Source organism: Benincasa hispida, chromosome 4 (assembly GCF_027475165.1).
Source record: "Benincasa hispida cultivar pf3 chromosome 4, pf3_genome.v1.1, whole genome shotgun sequence".
Classification (NCBI taxonomy): domain Eukaryota; kingdom Viridiplantae; phylum Streptophyta; class Magnoliopsida; order Cucurbitales; family Cucurbitaceae; genus Benincasa; species Benincasa hispida.
Window position 1 is genome coordinate 6,564,651 of NC_143481.1, and position 17,627 is coordinate 6,582,277.

The 17,627-nt window shown below is 38.4% G+C and overlaps 2 long non-coding RNA genes and 1 other non-coding gene across 4 annotated transcripts; 2 read left to right on the plus strand and 1 right to left on the minus strand.

The window, feature by feature from the left end:
* The first annotated feature begins 728 nt into the window (after positions 1-728).
* LOC120075413 (uncharacterized) lies at positions 729-9,133 on the plus strand. Its single transcript, XR_016529262.1, has 4 exons — positions 729-870; positions 963-1,065; positions 1,370-1,424; positions 8,905-9,133. It is a non-coding gene; the product is annotated as an uncharacterized LOC120075413 (long non-coding RNA).
* Positions 1,678-3,689, minus strand: LOC150036429 (uncharacterized). 2 transcript variants are annotated; one of them, XR_016529261.1, is made up of 2 exons: positions 3,224-3,689; positions 1,678-1,909 (listed from the first exon to the last, which is right to left on the minus strand). It is a non-coding gene; the product is annotated as an uncharacterized LOC150036429 (long non-coding RNA). The 2 variants fall into 2 exon arrangements; XR_016529260.1 differs by having other exon boundaries at positions 1,678-1,918; positions 3,224-3,669.
* A 3,677-nt stretch (positions 9,134-12,810) lies between the features above and the next one.
* TRNAP-UGG (transfer RNA proline (anticodon UGG)) lies at positions 12,811-12,884 on the plus strand. Its single transcript has one exon. It is a non-coding gene; the product is annotated as a tRNA-Pro (tRNA).
* The last annotated feature ends 4,743 nt before the right edge of the window (positions 12,885-17,627 follow it).

The following is a 17,627-nucleotide window of genomic DNA, read 5'->3' on the forward strand; positions in this document are numbered from 1 at the left end:
AAATAAATAATAAAAGAAGAAACTTGGAGATGGAAGTAGTGTCCATAGGCTCAATTTTTAAAAACAAAAACAAAAAATAAATTGTTACCAAACTGAACCTAAATGAACTGAATTTTCAATAGTATAACAAAGAGTAATATTTGGTCTATAATGTTTTGGGTAGTTGCAGATTTAAAATTTTATGTTTATAAGACTAGAAGTTTAGTCAATAAATTTTTAGATTTATTGAGGGACAAGTCCCACGTGGATTCACCTATGTTTGAATGTATCTTCTTGCAACTCACCTCAACCACAAAATGGAAACATAAATTCAAAAATATTTTTTTTTTTTTAAAAAAAAAAGAATTTATTATATAGTAAATTGTGGTTGAACAACTTAAAAGATGAATATCGAGATGGATTGTAATTATTTTTCTACAAAAAATAGAGATAAAGGAGATTTAAACTTACGATTACAAAAGATAAAGTATTACTCTACTTAAAGCGTGTCACTTTTTTTTTCCTTTTTTTGGAAGGACTTTAAGTGTGTCACTTTTTCTAGAACAAATGGCTCAAATATTTTAAGCCTCAAAGGGCAAAGAAGACAAATTACATTCAGATTCAGCTATGGGAAGAAAACAAATGGGAAAATATTTCAACCAAATAGAATATTCATGCTCTTTCTTCGCAAATTCTGCTACAAAATCAGCTAGGACATTTGCAAGAACGGGGAGCGAACGAGAACACCGAGTAGGAAAATCTATCTGGAGAGATCGAATCTCTTCAATACAACAGTTGATTTCGGCTACAGCAGATGATTTCTCTTGAAGAAGATTTACCACAAACATGCAATCGGATTCGATGATGATGTTTTGGATTTTTAAAGAGATTGTGAGTTTTAGTTCTTCCTTAATTGCTAGAGTTTCAACTATGGGGCATCTGAAATATTCTGAGTATTAATTGTTGATATTGCTATGATTGAGCTATCGGACGATCCTATAACAACTCCTAAACGGGTTAGAGAGAAAGCAGAAGACCCGTGTTAATTTTTGAAGCTGTTTGGAGGTGGAGGGCACCATAACTTTGGTATACTTCGATCTTCTAAATTTCTACATGCTTTAGTTTGTTTAAAAAAAATTGTATGGCTTCCATGAAACAACTATGATAGTTGATGATCAAGGCACCTTTAATAGGGGAGGGTAGATGAAGATCTTTAAGAATATTGTTTCGATCATTTCTGATGGCCCAGCAAGATATAGCAATTATTTGTAGCTTGCTCGAGCATGTATTAGAAAGGACATACCATCTGTCAATAAAACTATTATTGAAATCCTCGTTTAGGGCATTCTCTTTCAGAAAATGTTGCCAAACATCTCTAGCTCTTTCGCAGGAGAAAACAATGTGGTCAATAGTTTCTTTCTGTTTTCTGCAAACATGGCAAAAAGGTAAGATGTCCAATCCTTTTCTTTCTTTTTTTATCAAATTAACTCTGGTTGGAAGTATTTTTTTAAGTGCCCGATAAAGTGTTTTATTTTTTTTAAGGAACCTTAAGCTTTCAAATCTTCTCCATATTATTTTCACGGGTGATATATCGACCCGACCCTCTAGGACTCAAGTTAGGTCATTACTAAATACACTGCATGCATGGAACTTAAAACGACACCCTTTAAATGGTGAAATAAATGTTAAATAAATAAGTTGAATTCAAAAGACCTTCATTAAATTCAATACAGACTATAAGGTATCCATAAATCATAAATGATAATTAATAGGTCTGAAAACAAATCTTAATAGTAAGTTTCAAACATCAAATTGAATGTTGAAAAACAGGAAAAGAAATCTAAATATCATGAGCGGAAGCATAAAACTGGTCTCAGTGGCTTGATCACAAATTCTGCTTGTCAAATCGCCGGTGCATCTTTACCTTTACCTGAAACAACTACATGAGAAAGGATGAGTAAAAAATACTCAATAAGTAACCCCACTACTGGGGTCAAGCTAGGCATCTATGTCTTTTAGATGTCTACCTCTGGTGGAAACATATAAACTTCTCTAGTCTTCATAGGACATATACATACATGAAAAACTGATTTTTATCCTACTTTAGTTAAATATGCCCATTACCTCTTGTAAGTCCCATAGGACTCACAACCTCTAGTGAATCCCAAAGGAGACACAACCTCTGGTGAATCCAAAAGGAAACACAACCTCTGGTGAATCCTGAAGGATAACACCACCTCTAGTGAATCCCGAAGGAAACACAACATCTGGTGAATCCCGAAGGATAACACCACCTCTAGTGAATCCCGAAGGAAACACAACCTCTGGTGAATCCCGAAGGATAACACCACCTCTAGTGAGTCCCGAAGGAAACACAACATCTAGTGGGCATCTAACTAATCAGTAAGGACACTATCACAATTTCAACACTATCACAATTTCAACATTACAAGTATCACAACATGGTTCTATAACATACATATACACCTCAACATCATTGCTCTATAACATACATATATGCCTCAATATTCTCATATCAAATACGACCTCATGGATTCAAGTATCATCTCATACTAGCATTCAAGTATCTACATGCACAAATAAATCTTTTAGATCCTCAAATAAGAACATACATCGGTTATACTATACTATCCGTCTATTATGCTATCGTTCTGTCATAATATTCACCTATCATGCTAGCATATCTAGTGTCTGGCCCATGGGAAGTTCCAGTAATAAGATTACTTACCTCAAATTTGGTCACAAATTAATCCAAGAAATTAACCTTCTTACAACTCTTGGAAAACTTTGAATCCACCCTATAACATATATTCCAAATATTAATTTAGCACCCCAAGTCCAAAAATAATAAATCCAAAGTTTTAAACTCCTCTTTGGGGGCTAAATCCAATTAACCAAACTAAACCAAATGTCCTCAAATTTAACTTACCAAAGTCGTGGCTTGACCCCAAAACAAATTCCAAAACTCAAACCAACAGGCCAATCCGAACATAATTTGAACCCAAAATTAATAACTTAATTTTTTTTAATATATATAAGTACTTTTACCCTAGAAGACACCCAACGCAATTACTCACCCAAACTTAACAATTTATGTCAAAAATTGGTCTCTTCCTCAACGTCCCACAATCTTCTGAATTTCACTTCTGAAAGTCCAATCATAAAGGATTTTAACCAACATGATTTCAAAACAGAACAACACACAAAACTTCAAGGAAAATACCTAAAACTAAAGTCTAACCCAAAACAGATCTGACGACAACCACGACGGCAGTAGAGGCTAGGTGGCGCACGGCTGGAGACGGCATTTTAGATGTGGCTTCACCGATGGGAAGTTGGTTGGGCACGACAGACGGACGCAGCTGGCCGACTCATAGCGCTTCAGATCTGGCAGGTCTGACAACTTCACGATCCAGGCACGAATGGAAGGTACGATCTCCGGCAGTCGAAGGGCTTCGACGTGTGGGGACAAGGCTCGGATGACTGGGCGGAGGGGAGGTGAAGGGGAGGCGGTGCGTGGAGCGCTGAACGACTGGAGGCGGTGGGTCGCGGAGGGGAGTTCGGTGTGCGGCTGAATACGAGCGAGGGGGCTTTCAGCGAGGAAGAAAGCGTGAGGGGGAGGGGGGCGTTCGGCGAGGAAGAAAGGGAAATAAAAAGAGGAAGAAAAATAAAAGAAAAGGAAAGAAAAGGAAAAAATATAATATAATAAAATAAAATATTTACTTTATTTTATTTTATTTTTTCCTATTACATTTTATTCTATTAAATTCTTTTCCCCCCAAATCTTCAAAATCAACCCTTTCTCTTCCAATTTGAAATTAATTCCCGACATTAATCTCAAATTAAATTATATGCCATAAAAGTCCAATTTCCAAAATTTCTCCTTATTTAAACCATTAAATCGAAACACCCTTTACTCGGTAATTAAATTTTCATAATCCAATTAAATTTCCAAAATTCCAAAAATGTTATCAAATAAAACAAAATATGTAAATTACATTAATAATAAAAATTTCGGGTGTTACATTCTTCCCTCCTTAAAGAACTTTCGTCCTCGAAAGTTCATTCCTGAAAGAGCTCCGGGTACTGGGCTCTCATCTCATCATCTCATTCCCAAGTAGCCTCCTTGAACTGATGATTCTACCACAGGACTTTTACAAATGTAATCTCCCTGCGGCGCAATGTCTTTACCTCTCTGGTGAGGATCTCTACAATTTCTCCTCGTAGTTCAAGTTGTCATTCAACTGCAAGGGCTCAAAGTCAACTACATGGGACGGGTCTATCACATACTCAAATTCCAGGTCCTTACGTCTCACATCGGCATAGCTCTTTTGTCTGTTCTGAGTTGTTTGCATACGAGCTCTGATCTTTTGTATTGCCTTATTCATGGTCTGCACTATTCAGGTCCTAAGAATTTCCTCTCTCCTACCTCCTCCCAACACACAGGAGACCTACAACTCTTTCATATAGGGCCTCAAATGGTGACATCCTAATAGTGGACTAGTAGCTGTTATTATAAGCAAACTCCATTAAATGCAAGTGAATATCCCAGTTTCCTGAAAACTCTATGGCACAGGCATGCAACATATCTTCCAATATCTGATTCAATTGCTCTGTCTGCCCATCAGTCTATGGGTGAAAAACTGTATTGAAATCCAACCGGCTCCTTAAAGCTGCTTAAAGACTCTTCCAGAAGTTAGACGTGAAATGAGGGTCTCTGTCCGACACAATGGACATAGACATTTCGTGCAATCTCACCACCTTCTTCATGTATATCTATGCCTACTTATTTACTGAAAAGGTGCACTTTCCAGGTATGAAATGTGTTAATTTTGTAAGTCTGTCTACCACAACCCAAATTATAGTGAAATCTTTGACTGTCTGTGGCAACCTCACAATGAAGTCCGTAGACACATGCTTCCATTTCCATCCTGGCACACTCAATGGTTGTAACAAGCCTGCTGGTTTCTGTCTCGGGGTTTTCACTTGCTGGCACATCAAGCACTTACTGAAGAACTTTGCAATCTCTCTTTTCATATCATTCCACTAGTAATAATGTTTCAAGTCATGATACATCTTGGTGTTATCGAGATGAATCGAAAATAAAGAACTGTGAGCCTCTAACAACAACTCATTCTTAATATCATTATCTGCTGGCACGTATAAACATCTCTGATAGAGGAGACCACCTTTCGTTGATACCGAAAATTCGCCATCCTGGCCTGACTCCACCCTACGAACTCTCTCTTCTAGATAAGGGTCATATCGCCGCACATCAATAATCCTCTGTCTTATACTCAATCGCACTGACAACTGTGTTAATTGTGTCGTGACCTTCCCCACTACCATTGCAATCTCTGCTCGCTCTAACTCCATGCACAAATGAGTCTGTCTAGTAATGAGAGCTATTGAATAAGCCACCTTTCTGCTTAGAGCATCTGCCACTACATTTGCCTTTCCTGGGTGGTACCAAATTTCACAATCGTAATCCTTTACCAGCTCTAACCACCTTTTTTGCCTCATGTTCAACTTCTTCTGAGTGAAAAATTACTTTAAACTCTTGTGATTAGTGAAGATCTGTATCTTCTCTCAATATAAGTAGTCCCTTCATATATTGAGAGCGAAAACCACTGCTATTAATTCCAAGTCGTGTGTGGGATAATTCTGTTCATGCTTTTTTTACTAACATGAAGCGTAAGCAACTGCTTTGCCCTGCTGCATCAATACGCATCTCAAACTCTTCTTGGACACGTCACCGTAAGTGAAAAAACCACATGACCCATTTGGTACTATAAGAACTGGGCCTAAAACCAACCTTTGCTTGAGATCTTGGAAACTTCTCTCACAAGCCTTATTCCAAATGAAAGGGGCTCCCTTCCGGGTCAACTGAGTCAAGGGGACGGCTATGCGAGAGAAGTCCTTTACAAATCGTCTATAGTAGCCTGCTAGCCCCAGGAAACTATGCACCTCACTGACTGTGGTTGGACGAGCCCAACTCGTATCTGCCTCAATCTTTGCAGGATCCACAGAGACTCCTTCTTTCGATACTACATACCCTAGAAAGGACACCTGCCTCAACCAAAACTCACATTTAGAAAACTTAGCATACAACTTATTGGCCCTTAACATCTCCAAAAATTTCTGCAAATGCTCCTCATGTTCAGCCTCTGTCTTGGAATAAACCAAAATGTCATCAATAAAAGCAATCACAAAGGTGTCAAGGAATTCCTTGAACACCCTATTCATTGTATCCATAACACTGTTGGGGCATTCATCAGACCGAACAACATCACTATGAACTCATAATGCCCATACCTCGAACAAAAAGTTTCCTTGGGTATGTCACTCTCCTTTATTCTCAGCTGATGGTATCCTCATTAGAGATCAATCTTTGAGAACACCGTAGCTCCCTACAACTGGTCGAACAAGTCATCAATCCTGGGGAGGGGATATTTATTTTTTACAATAACCTTGTTCAACTCTTTGTAATCAATGCACAGACGTAACGATCCATCCTTCTTTTTCACAAACAAAACAGGTGCACCCCATGGTGACACACTAGGGCATATGAAACCCTTGTCCAAGATTGATGACTTGTGAACCCTGAACCCCAATTTCTCTACTTGAGTATGTTCCCTACTGAGACCAGTATGGTGAGTAGGTTGACATGGAAACTATTGTGTAATTGTAGAGAAAAGGGTGAAAAATTAGAAGAAAAGTGTGAATTTGAAAACTTGACTCTTGGGAAAAGCTTGAAAAATTGCTAAGTATAACCCATGCGTTGGAAGCAAGAAAATTGACTAAGTGTTGTCCATGTGTTGGCCTTGATCATTTAGAGGTTATTTGGGGGGTTGAAGGAAGCCAAAGTGTGGCCAAGAATAACGCATGCAGCAGCCTCAGGTTGCACATCTAAGGGCGCTGGACGTTGGACACGATAGTATGTGTGTATGCGGCCGAAGGAAATGCGTTGATAGAGCGGTGATGCATGCGGTGCAAGGGCATGTGGTGATGCGGTGAGAGGCATGCAGCGATAGGGGCATGCAGTGCTACGCGACGGTATGCGGTAACACTATGCATTAGTGATATGCTATGCGTTGGACATCCGAGGGCTTGTGGGTGCATAGGACAAGCTAGTAGTATACGTTCAAAGAGTGTTGGTCATTATCCTAGTTGAGCGCATAGAACAAAGGTAAGCCATGCGAAAGGAAAGGATATGCAGCCAAAGATGAGCTTTGCAAGCATCTAGCATATGTGACTAAATTGTGTCGATTAGATGCACAAGGTAAGATTAAATGGATGCATGCGCCGGTTGATGGTGTTCGGACATAGGAAGGTTGCGGCATTTGGATGGGCACATGTGTGGCTAGATGACCGCATATAAAGTTGGATGAATACATATGAGGGAGGATGGACGCATTCAAGGTCGTCATCTAGACATGTGGCTTGTTAGGAGGAAATCTTAAACCTTAAGCAAATAAGGTGGATGCATAAGAAGACATGCAAAATTGAGGGCTATGCGTTGTTAAAAGGGGAGCAAGACACCTTGGCTTGTGCTGACGCAAGGTTGTGTTGATGGTGTGAGGAAAAGACACTTGGACATGCGACCAAGTAGAAGGTGTCAGCCTTAGAGAAATCTTAGACGCCTATAAATAGGGCCAAGGACTTCAAATGAGAACTCAAAATCTCTTCAGAGGAAATAAAGAATAGTGTATTGGGAGGAGAATATGCGTTGATAGCAATCTATGCGTTGATCATAAAACTTCAAAAAGGAGACGCATTTAGACAGTGAAGTTTGGAAATAACGTCAATTTGAGACGAGAAGTTCTCCCAATATACTTGTGCGTTTGGAGTGATTTCAAAGCCACCTGAAAGCTCCGCAAGTCTAGTTTTCAGGGTAGGGCTTCCGAAAAAAAAGTTCCAAGGGATCGGGATGGAAACTGAGAAAAAGACAGAAGGGTCAAGCTGTCGGGTAAGCTTGGGCCAGTCTTGAAGGTTTTGTGATTCCGGCCAAACCACGAAAAGTTATGAGGTAAGATTTTAAGGTAAGCTTCTTGAGAAATTGTAGAGCATGTTTACAGAAGAAAGTATCACGAGATAAGTCTTAGAACTATGAGTAATCTAAGCTTTAAATTGAATCTGGATTTTAGGGGTTCAAAAAGAAGCTGAGGTAAACAAAGAACTTCAAGAGAGAAAAGTTCCTAAACGATCAAGGTCAGTGACTAAAATATTTGACTAAATATTTACAATGTTTTAAAGAAACCATGTTTTAAAGAAATATTATTCTCATGCCAGCTAGTTTTACAGAGTGATTTCCAAGCAAACCATGAGTTATGTTTTAAACGTGTGCATGTATGAAAAGTTTATTGAAAAGTTATTTATGTGTGTTTAAATATTGCGTTAGTATCTTTAAAGACTGTTTTCTATGCATTATGCTTTACATGCTTTAAAGATAAAGTCATTTATGATTAGTTCTACTTGAAACGCGATACCGAAGGACAGTTGAGAAGGTATCCGAGCAGCTCGATACTGAATGACAAGTTTAGAGAAGGTATCTGAGTAGAAGTACCCAAAAATATGACGGTACTTAGTATGGCCCCGTGCACGTAGGGAGTTAAAGTTAGAGATTGAGCAAAAGAATTCTCTCTTAACTAGCATTGATGTTGGGATTTAACCACAACAGGGTTATTCTCAACTAAGAAATAGTTTTAATGTTTTCTGATAAAAATAACTTTATATGTTTTATACTTGGAAAATGTTTATACAGCAGTACAAGGTTGCTGTAGAAGTTTATATTTCAGTTTAATCTCTTTATTGAGACTATTGCATGAGAATCGGTTATCTTTCTTAAGTCACTCACTAGGCTAACAAGCTCACCTCGTTTTCAAATGTTTTCCTTTCCCCCAGGTAGCGGTTAAATCCTCAGAAGATAGCTCTACATCTGCTCTGCCACTTCAGGACAAAGATATTATAACCCGTCTGTTAGGTGGCTACTGTAAATATTGTACACATGTTACAGTTGCTCATATAGGGACTATGGTTTTGGGCATCGAGACTTGTGAAACTAGTAATGTAATTACTCTAAATATGTTGTGTTTTTTATTAATAAATTTTGGCCATAGAGGCATTCGCTGTATATGAATTTATATATTGGTATCAGAGTTATTTTTTGCTAGATTTAGTAGGCAGTAAATGTCAACAAAAGGGTTGATAACTGTTGCAGTCATATCCTTTCCTAGGCTCAGAGAGTAGACCTTAAGTTCCCTCAACTCTGTTGGTGCCATCCTATATGGAGCCTTTGAAATAGGGGTTGTGTCTAACTTCAACTCAATAGAAAAATCTATCTTCCGCTGCGGGGGCAGTCCGGGAAGATTCTTTGAAAAAACAGCTGGAAAATTTCTTAATACTGGCTCTGAAGTCAAGGTGACTTCAGCCTCTGTAGTGTCAACCACACTGGCCATAAAGCCCCAGGCTCCTTGGTCAAACAGTCTACTGGCCTTCAATGCTGAAATCACTTTGGGTAGGACCACAGTCCCAACCCAACTTAAAATTGGCTCCTATAGGAGGGTTAAAGATGACCTCCTTACGGGAGCAATCTATGCTGGCATGATTAGCAGTTAACCAATCCATGCCCAATATCACATCAAAATCACGCATATCTAAAATTATCAATGTCACATCTAATGCATGATTTGCTATCTCTACCTGACATGCCTTTATCTTTTTAGTAGCTAACATGATCTCTCCTGATGGAGTGGAAATAGACAGTGCCAAGAGCAAAGGTTCTGACTCTAACATGGCATGCTTTACAAATATGGAGGATATAAACGAATGCAAAGAGCCACAGTAAAAAAAAACTAAAGCATAGTGCCCAAAAATGGGAAGCGTACCTGTCATCATTGTACCTGACTTCTGAACCTCGCGCCAAGTGGTAGAAAACACTTTACTCTGCTGCTGCTGACGACTCTGGCCTCCCTGAAACAAGCTTATGGGCTGGCCCCTGAGTTCGAGCACGTTCCTCCTTAGGCATTTCTCTGACATATGCCCCTTCTTACCACATCGAAAACAAACCCCAGAGCCGGCTAGGCAACGTCCCCAGTGTTGCCTACCACAAATAGTACAGATCGACTTATCTTCCTTGACAGTCACAACTTGAGAGCCCTGTTGTCCCCATTGACGTGGAGCATTAACTGTGTTCTGGTTCCTTTATTGGTGCTCAAAAGCCCTTGGTTCAGCCTTCCTTTTCTAACCTGCAGATGTCCCAATCCCGAGCAACTTCCTGTACTTTTCTCTCGCCTGGGAGTCAGCATCAATCCTCACGGTGGCCCACAGTGTTGCAGCATATGTCTTGAGGTCGAAGGCATGTACCATACCTCGTAGTCCACTCCTTAGACCCTAGATGATTCTCTCTGTCCTCACTGCCTCGGTGGCTACTAGTTCAGGAGCAAAGTGAGACAGCTTATTAAATTCCTGCTCATATTCCTCTACCGACATAACTCACTGTTTCAAGTTCAAGAACTCTGCCTGCTTATCGTACTGGGTGTTGGCCGAAAAATACTTCTCATAAAAATCCTCATTTAACTGCTCCTAGGTTGCAAGTTCCCCACCAATATTAATTATTTTCTCTACTGAACGCCACCAAATTTCTGCGTTGCCAGTCAACATGAAAACTGCACATTGGAGCTTATGCTCTTTCGGGCACCTCATAAAATGAAAAACCGTTTCAATCAATGACAACCACATCTCTGCTTTAGTGGGATCCCCTAACGATCCATCAAAGGAGCGAAGGTCAAACTTCCTGAAATCCTTGAAATGCTTAGCCTTAAGAGACAGGTCCTGCATGTCTCTATTCTGCGGGGGTCTGCTGTAACTGCTCAGGTGGTACCTGTTCCTCCTGAACCTGGTTCTGTGTAGTCTGTCCTGCCATCGTGTTACGAATCAGCTCCTGCAGTTTTTCCATTAGGGAGGATGCAATGACTTCACTAATTATTGCTTCCATTGCCTTCTCATCGACTTGGGTCATAGGTGGATTCTGAGCTATTGGGACAGTCTGGCTACTCTTTGCTCCCTCTTCCTGCACCCTTAGAGGGGGAGGATCCTGAACTCGTGGATGTTGCACTTAGGGTCCTGAACCCTTCTTCTAACAGTCTTTCTTGCTCTAAGTTTAGGTGCCATATCTTGTCATGAACTCATAAATTAGTTTTCTACCTCTGGGTCTTTCTCAGAAAACATGCTACTAAAACATTACATCAATAATCTCATATATGTACTCTGAACTTTCATTAGTAAGACATACCTGGAGATGACGAGGAATCCGTTACTGGGCCATAGAGATTACCTAGACTTACGTAGTAAGTCAGTCTTCAAAACCCAAAATGTGGGCTCTGATACCAACCGTAATGATCTGACCCCCTAGGACTCAAGTTAGGCCGTTACTAAACACATGCATGCACGAAACTTAAAATGACACCCTTTTATAGTGAAATAAATGCTAAATAAATAAGTTGAACTCAAAAGATCTTCATTAAATTCATATATTAAAAACAGACTATAGGGTACCCATAAATCATAAATGATAATTAATAGGTCTAAAAATAAATCTTAATAGTAAGTTTCAAACATCGAATTGAAAGTTGAAAAACAGAAACAGAAATCTAAATATCATGAGCGGAAGCACAAAACTGGTCCCAGTGACTCGATTACGAATTCCGCTTGTCAATTGTCGGTGCATCTCTACCTTTACCTGAAATAACAACATGAGAAATGATGAGTATAAAATACTCAGTAAGTAAACTCACTACTGGGGTCAGGCTAGGCATCTATGTTCTCTAGATGCCTACCTCTGATGGAAACATATAAACTTCTCTAGTCCTCGTGGGACACATACATACATGAAAAACTGATTTTTATCCTACTGTAGTTAAGTATGCCCACTACCTCTAGTAAGTCCCATAGGACCCACAACCTCTGGTGAATCTCGAAGGAAACACAATCTCTGGTGGATCCCAAAGGAAACCACCACCTCTAGTGGATCCCGAAGGAAACACTACCTCTGGTAAATCCCGAAGGAAACACAACCTCTGGTGAATCCCGAAGGAAACACAACCTCTAGTGAATCCCGAAGGATAACACCACCTCTAATGAATCCCAAAGGAGACGCAACCTCTAGTGAATCCCGAAGGAAACACAACCTCTGGTGAATCCCGAAGGATAACACCACCTCTAATGAATCCCAAAGGAGACGCAACCTCTGGTGAATCCTGAAAGATAACTGTTGGGGTTGATGCCCTAAAGTCTCATGTCCTGTAGTTTGTAAACTATTTGTACGAACGCTTGTGTTGTATAATATATGATATTTACTTCACATTTTGATTTTGTTCAATTTTATGTTTTATTTGCTTTACCACAAACCAATAAACATAAAATCCCTAGTTATCTGTATGTAACTTAAGCATGTATGTGGTGACATACAAGTGGATCATGTCTTGAGTGATAACCAAAATGGTCTGTAGTATATAGATATAGGAGGGAAACCTTATCCTGGTAACGTTATGGATACGACCCGCTTTTTGAAATGGTCATAAGTGTTGTGACTTGTCACAGATGGTCTGATCCTGATCATCCATGTAGGGGACATGTGAGCGGGGGCGTCCTATACAAAGAATTTGTATAAGACCTGACCATGAAGTGTTAACGTCTCGTTATCTAACACCATTCATGACAGAGACTTCACTTCACTAGGATGAGGAAATAAATAAAAAATGTGGAAAACAAGACAGGGATTCTCTACAATGACACTGTAGACCAATTGAAAGGGATGTAGCGCAGCTTGGTAGCGCGTTTGTTTTGGGTACAAAATGTCACGGGTTCAAATCCTGTCATCCCTACCTATTACTTATCTTCTGAACAGTAACGAGGAATCATGACCTCAATCCTGAGTGAGTTGGGAACTCCTGCCATTGAGGACGATCTTTTGATTTGTATGGGTGCGAGTGGCCAGGTCGCCGATTCAAACCTACCATTTTTGGGATTCGCTGATTTGGGAACTGGGAACTCAGCTACACGAGATGGAATTCACTCCTTCCCCGAAGTAGGGGCAAGTAGATAGATAGCTTCCTTAAGGGTTGATTCCAAGGCTCGAACGATGTGGCGCCCCACACCTTCTCTTGACCCAAGAGGTGTTCACACATAGTTGAACCATGTTGTATTGTTCATTAGAGAAATCAATGGTACTTAAGGAGTGAGATATAACTACAGGGGCAAAATGGTAAACTGGCCCAGTTGTATTCACGAGCATCTATGAAGGATCATCGTACTCATGATTGGTTATATCCGATAGACACAAAAATATATCTGTGGTAAGAAGAGTTCAGCTGTTGGTCTTTAGTGGAATGTCTGGCAGTTAACGGATGGTGGATCTCGTGGCTAAAGAGTTTAGTCAGCTATTCACGTACTATTGAAGCTTCGAGTCATAGGTCCATTAGGTACCTTGGGTAGCTTGGATAAAGTCAAGAATCAGTGTTTGGGTCAGTTTGAAATGTTCAAATTGACAAGAAAGAGTTCAATTATATATGATAATTGGACTGGTTAATTATATATGATATAATTGACTAAATGTATGAGATACGTTATTTTGGAGAAAATTAGATATAAATATGATTTATATCAAGTGAAGGAGAAATTACTATAGTAGATATGTGATATCAAACTATAGGGTAAGAATATAATATGATTATATTCATTAATTATTAAATTGGTTAATTATATGATAATTGGCTGAAAACTTCTCTCGGTCGTGTGTTAGTGGCAGAATCCGAAGTCGGTTATTGTAACTGAAAAATAAAATGATTTTTTTTTTATTTTGCAAAAAGTTCGAAAAATTCGCAATCGGTGTGGAAACGTAAACGAGCGCCTAGTTTGAGAGCCTATACGATAGTTGCTCATCTAAACGATCGCACGCCTGTCCTTAAACGATTGCTTACCTTTCCTAAACGATCGCATAACGTGCCGCGTTTCTAAACGATCGTCTAACTTTTATTAAACAATCGCTTAGTAAAACCTACACGGTCGTGTAGCTTCTTCTAAACGATAAGCACCCTTGCTATACGATAGTTCTTTCTCTCCCACTTGCTTATCGTTTACACGATTTGTCTTTTCTTCGACCTTTACTAAATTCACCAAAGACCACACTTTGGATTTTCACTCTGAGAGTACCAAGGGCTCCAACTAGTGGTGTCGTCCCTGTTGCTTTCTTGTTCGTGACTGTTCGTGCTGTTACTGTTCGTGTAGACGATCATGCTATCACAGTCGACTGTTATGCTGGGCGATACAGTACGTAGAGGCTCTGAGAGTACCAAACAGATCTGACGACACCTAAAACTAAAGTCTAACCCAAAACAGATCTGACGACAACCACGATGACGGTAGGGGCTGGAAGGCGCACGGCTGGAAACGGCATTTCAGATCTGGCTTCACCGGCGGGAAGTTGGTTGGGCATGGCAGATGGACGCGGCTGGCCAACTCACAGCGCTTCAGATCTAGCAGGTCCAACAGCTTCACGACCCAGGCACGAATGGCAGGTACGGATATGCGGCAGCCGAAGGGCTTCGGCGTGTTGGGACGAGGCTCAAATGACTAGGTGGGGGGGAGGCAGCGCGTGGAGCGCTGAGCGACTGGAGGCGATGGGTCGCGAAGGGGAGTTCAGCGTGTGGTTGAATACGAGCGAGGGTGGCTTTCGGCGAGGAAGAAAGCGTGAGGGAGAGGGGGGCGTTCGGTGAGGAAGAAAGGGAAATAAAAAGAGGAAGAAAAATAAAAGGAAAGGAAAGGAAAGGAAAGGAAAGGAAAAAATATAATATAATAAAATAAAATATTTACTTTATTTTATTTTTTTCCTATTACATTTTATTCTATTAAATTCCTTTCCACTAAATCTCCAAAAGCAACCCTTCCCCTTCCAGTTTGAAATTAATTCCTGACATTAATCTCAAATTAAATTATATGCCATAAAAGTCCAATTTCCAAATTCCTTCTTTATTAAACTATTAAATCTTTCGTAATCCAATTAAATTTCCAAAATTCCAAAAATGTAATTGAATAAACAAAATACTGCAAGTCTGCTTTGACAAAATTTAGATTTTTTATACCTAGAAACCACTTTTATCTTGATGCCAGATTATTTTATCTTCCATCCTTAAGTTCAAAGGAACTCTACTGATAATCTTACAATCTTTAATAGTGGTGTTTTTTAAGAGTAAATTAATGTTCCATTCACCTTGTAGGGTAATAAAATCGACAATTTTTGCCTCTTCAAAATTTGTATAAGGACATCTTGGTTTAAAAGTTGATTCTCTAGGTAACCACAAGTCTTGGAACATTTTTGTAGAGGCCCCATTAGCAATTATGAATCGCAGACCTTCCTTGAGTAGTGAGCAACCCTAGTGGATGCTTCTCCATAAGTATGAGGGATTTTTCCCAATATCAGCCTCAAGAATTGTATTGTCTCTAAAATATAGGCTTTTAAGGACCTTGGAAACGCGCAGGTTATTGTTTGCAAGGATTTTGTTTAGCTACTAAAGCTCTATTGAATCCTTCTAGGCCCCCAAAACTCAAGCCACCTAGGGCCTTTGAGAGGCAGAGGTCAGCCCATTTGATCCAGTGTTTTTTATTTTTTGAAAAGTTCCTTGTGATTTCGTAACATAGTTGTTTTTGTAATTTGAAGATACTCATTCCATAGGTCGGGATGGCTTGGGCAACACTTTTAATAAGAATTTCTTTGCTTCCAATTGAAATGTAATTCCTTTACCATCCTTGTAGAGTTTTCCATATCTTGTCAATTAAAAACTGGAAACCTTTACACTTGCTTCTTGAAAGAAAAGATGGAAGCCCCAAATAATGGCCCAAATTTTTTACTATTGGAATTTCCAATATACTACTAAGGAACGTGGTTCTATCCTCATTGACATTTGGGGATACAAGAATTCTAGACTTTGAAAAGTTAATGCGAGCCCTTATTGCTGCTTCAAATGCCTTCAAAATACTCTTTAAATGAGAGAATTCCATTGGCCCTACAAAAGATTAAACTATCATCTGCTTGAGACATACAAGGACACCTGGTGAGGTTTTCCTTGAGAAATAAGGAGTTGAGTAGAGTTGAGGGACCTTAGGTATGGTGAAATAGGATCTCCCTGTCTTAAACCTCTGTTCAGGGTAAAGCATTCACTAGCTTCACCATTTACTTGAATAACAAAATTAGTAGAAGAAACGTGCACCATGTTCTTATATATATATAGATGAGTGAATATTAAGCTTAATATATATATATATATATATATAGATGGTTTCACCATTTAAGTGTGTCACTTTTGACATAGCTTTGTACGTGAAAATTCACATATTTGAATATTAAGCTTAGACGATTGTTATTATATATATTTAGATGTATATAAATTGAAAAAAAGAAACGTGCACCATTCTTTGGATTATGACGACTACCGAAAACGTGGAAAATAATAATATATTATTGCTTTCACATTCAGTCCACTGGATCTTGGATTTTGACCATTGGTAAACATACATTTTTATTTTATATAAAATTCAAATACATGTTTCGTGTGTTCGACATCGATGTGAATGGTGATCGATATTTTCATTATATCGTAAAAAAATTTATATAACATAAGAAATAAGCAACAAAATGTCACTAAAGTAAAATATAATATAAATTATAGATATCTTAACTTGTTTAAAAATCACAAAAAATTGAAATCGATATATTATTGATATTTCCATCAAAATTTTCATAAAATTAAGACTTCAATATTTATGCCGACATCGACATTTAAAATCTTGGATATACGTGTCATTTATTAACTAAATACATTTATGAGAATGATTTTTAAATGGTTAAAATTACTATTTTTCTAATGTTCAAAATCTATATGAACATGCCTTTAATCTTTAAAAGTCAATTTAATGTTAATGTGATTTTAATTATTTGAAATTAATCCTAAGCATGGTATAAGTCAAAGTGATAGTCAACCTTCAAAGGGGGAAAAAACAAGAATTAACCTAGGTATAAGTTGAATATTAAATATAAAATCCATACTTTATGATGGTTGTATTTATTTAGGGCATGTTTGAACTAGATAAAAAAAAATTGTTTTTAAAAAGGTCATTTTGATTTAAACCTTTTAAAAAAATTGTTTAGAATACATTTTGTATGTGTTCCAAAAGTTATTTTAAACTATCTTTAAATACTTCAATTTTTTTCTAAAATGATTTATTATCAAAATTAAACACTTAAACAACCAAACACACCCTTAGCCACTAAAATTTAAGAGGTTGAATTATATTCTTAACTTTTTTTTTTTTTTTTAAAGAAAGTAGATGAATCAAACCTACGACCTTCTAAGTATATGTATAAACCAAATGACTATATACAATTATAACCTAATTTGTCAAAGTGAGCATCACTTAACTGACGTAAAATGTGTACCACCGATAAAAATTTCACTCAATTTTCAATAATAATTTCTTAGAGGGTGCTTGTTTCAATGGTAAGGCTTGTGATGGGTTAGACATCCTAAGCTCAACCCTTGTTTGGGACAAGAGTATAAGAAGTCGCTTCTACA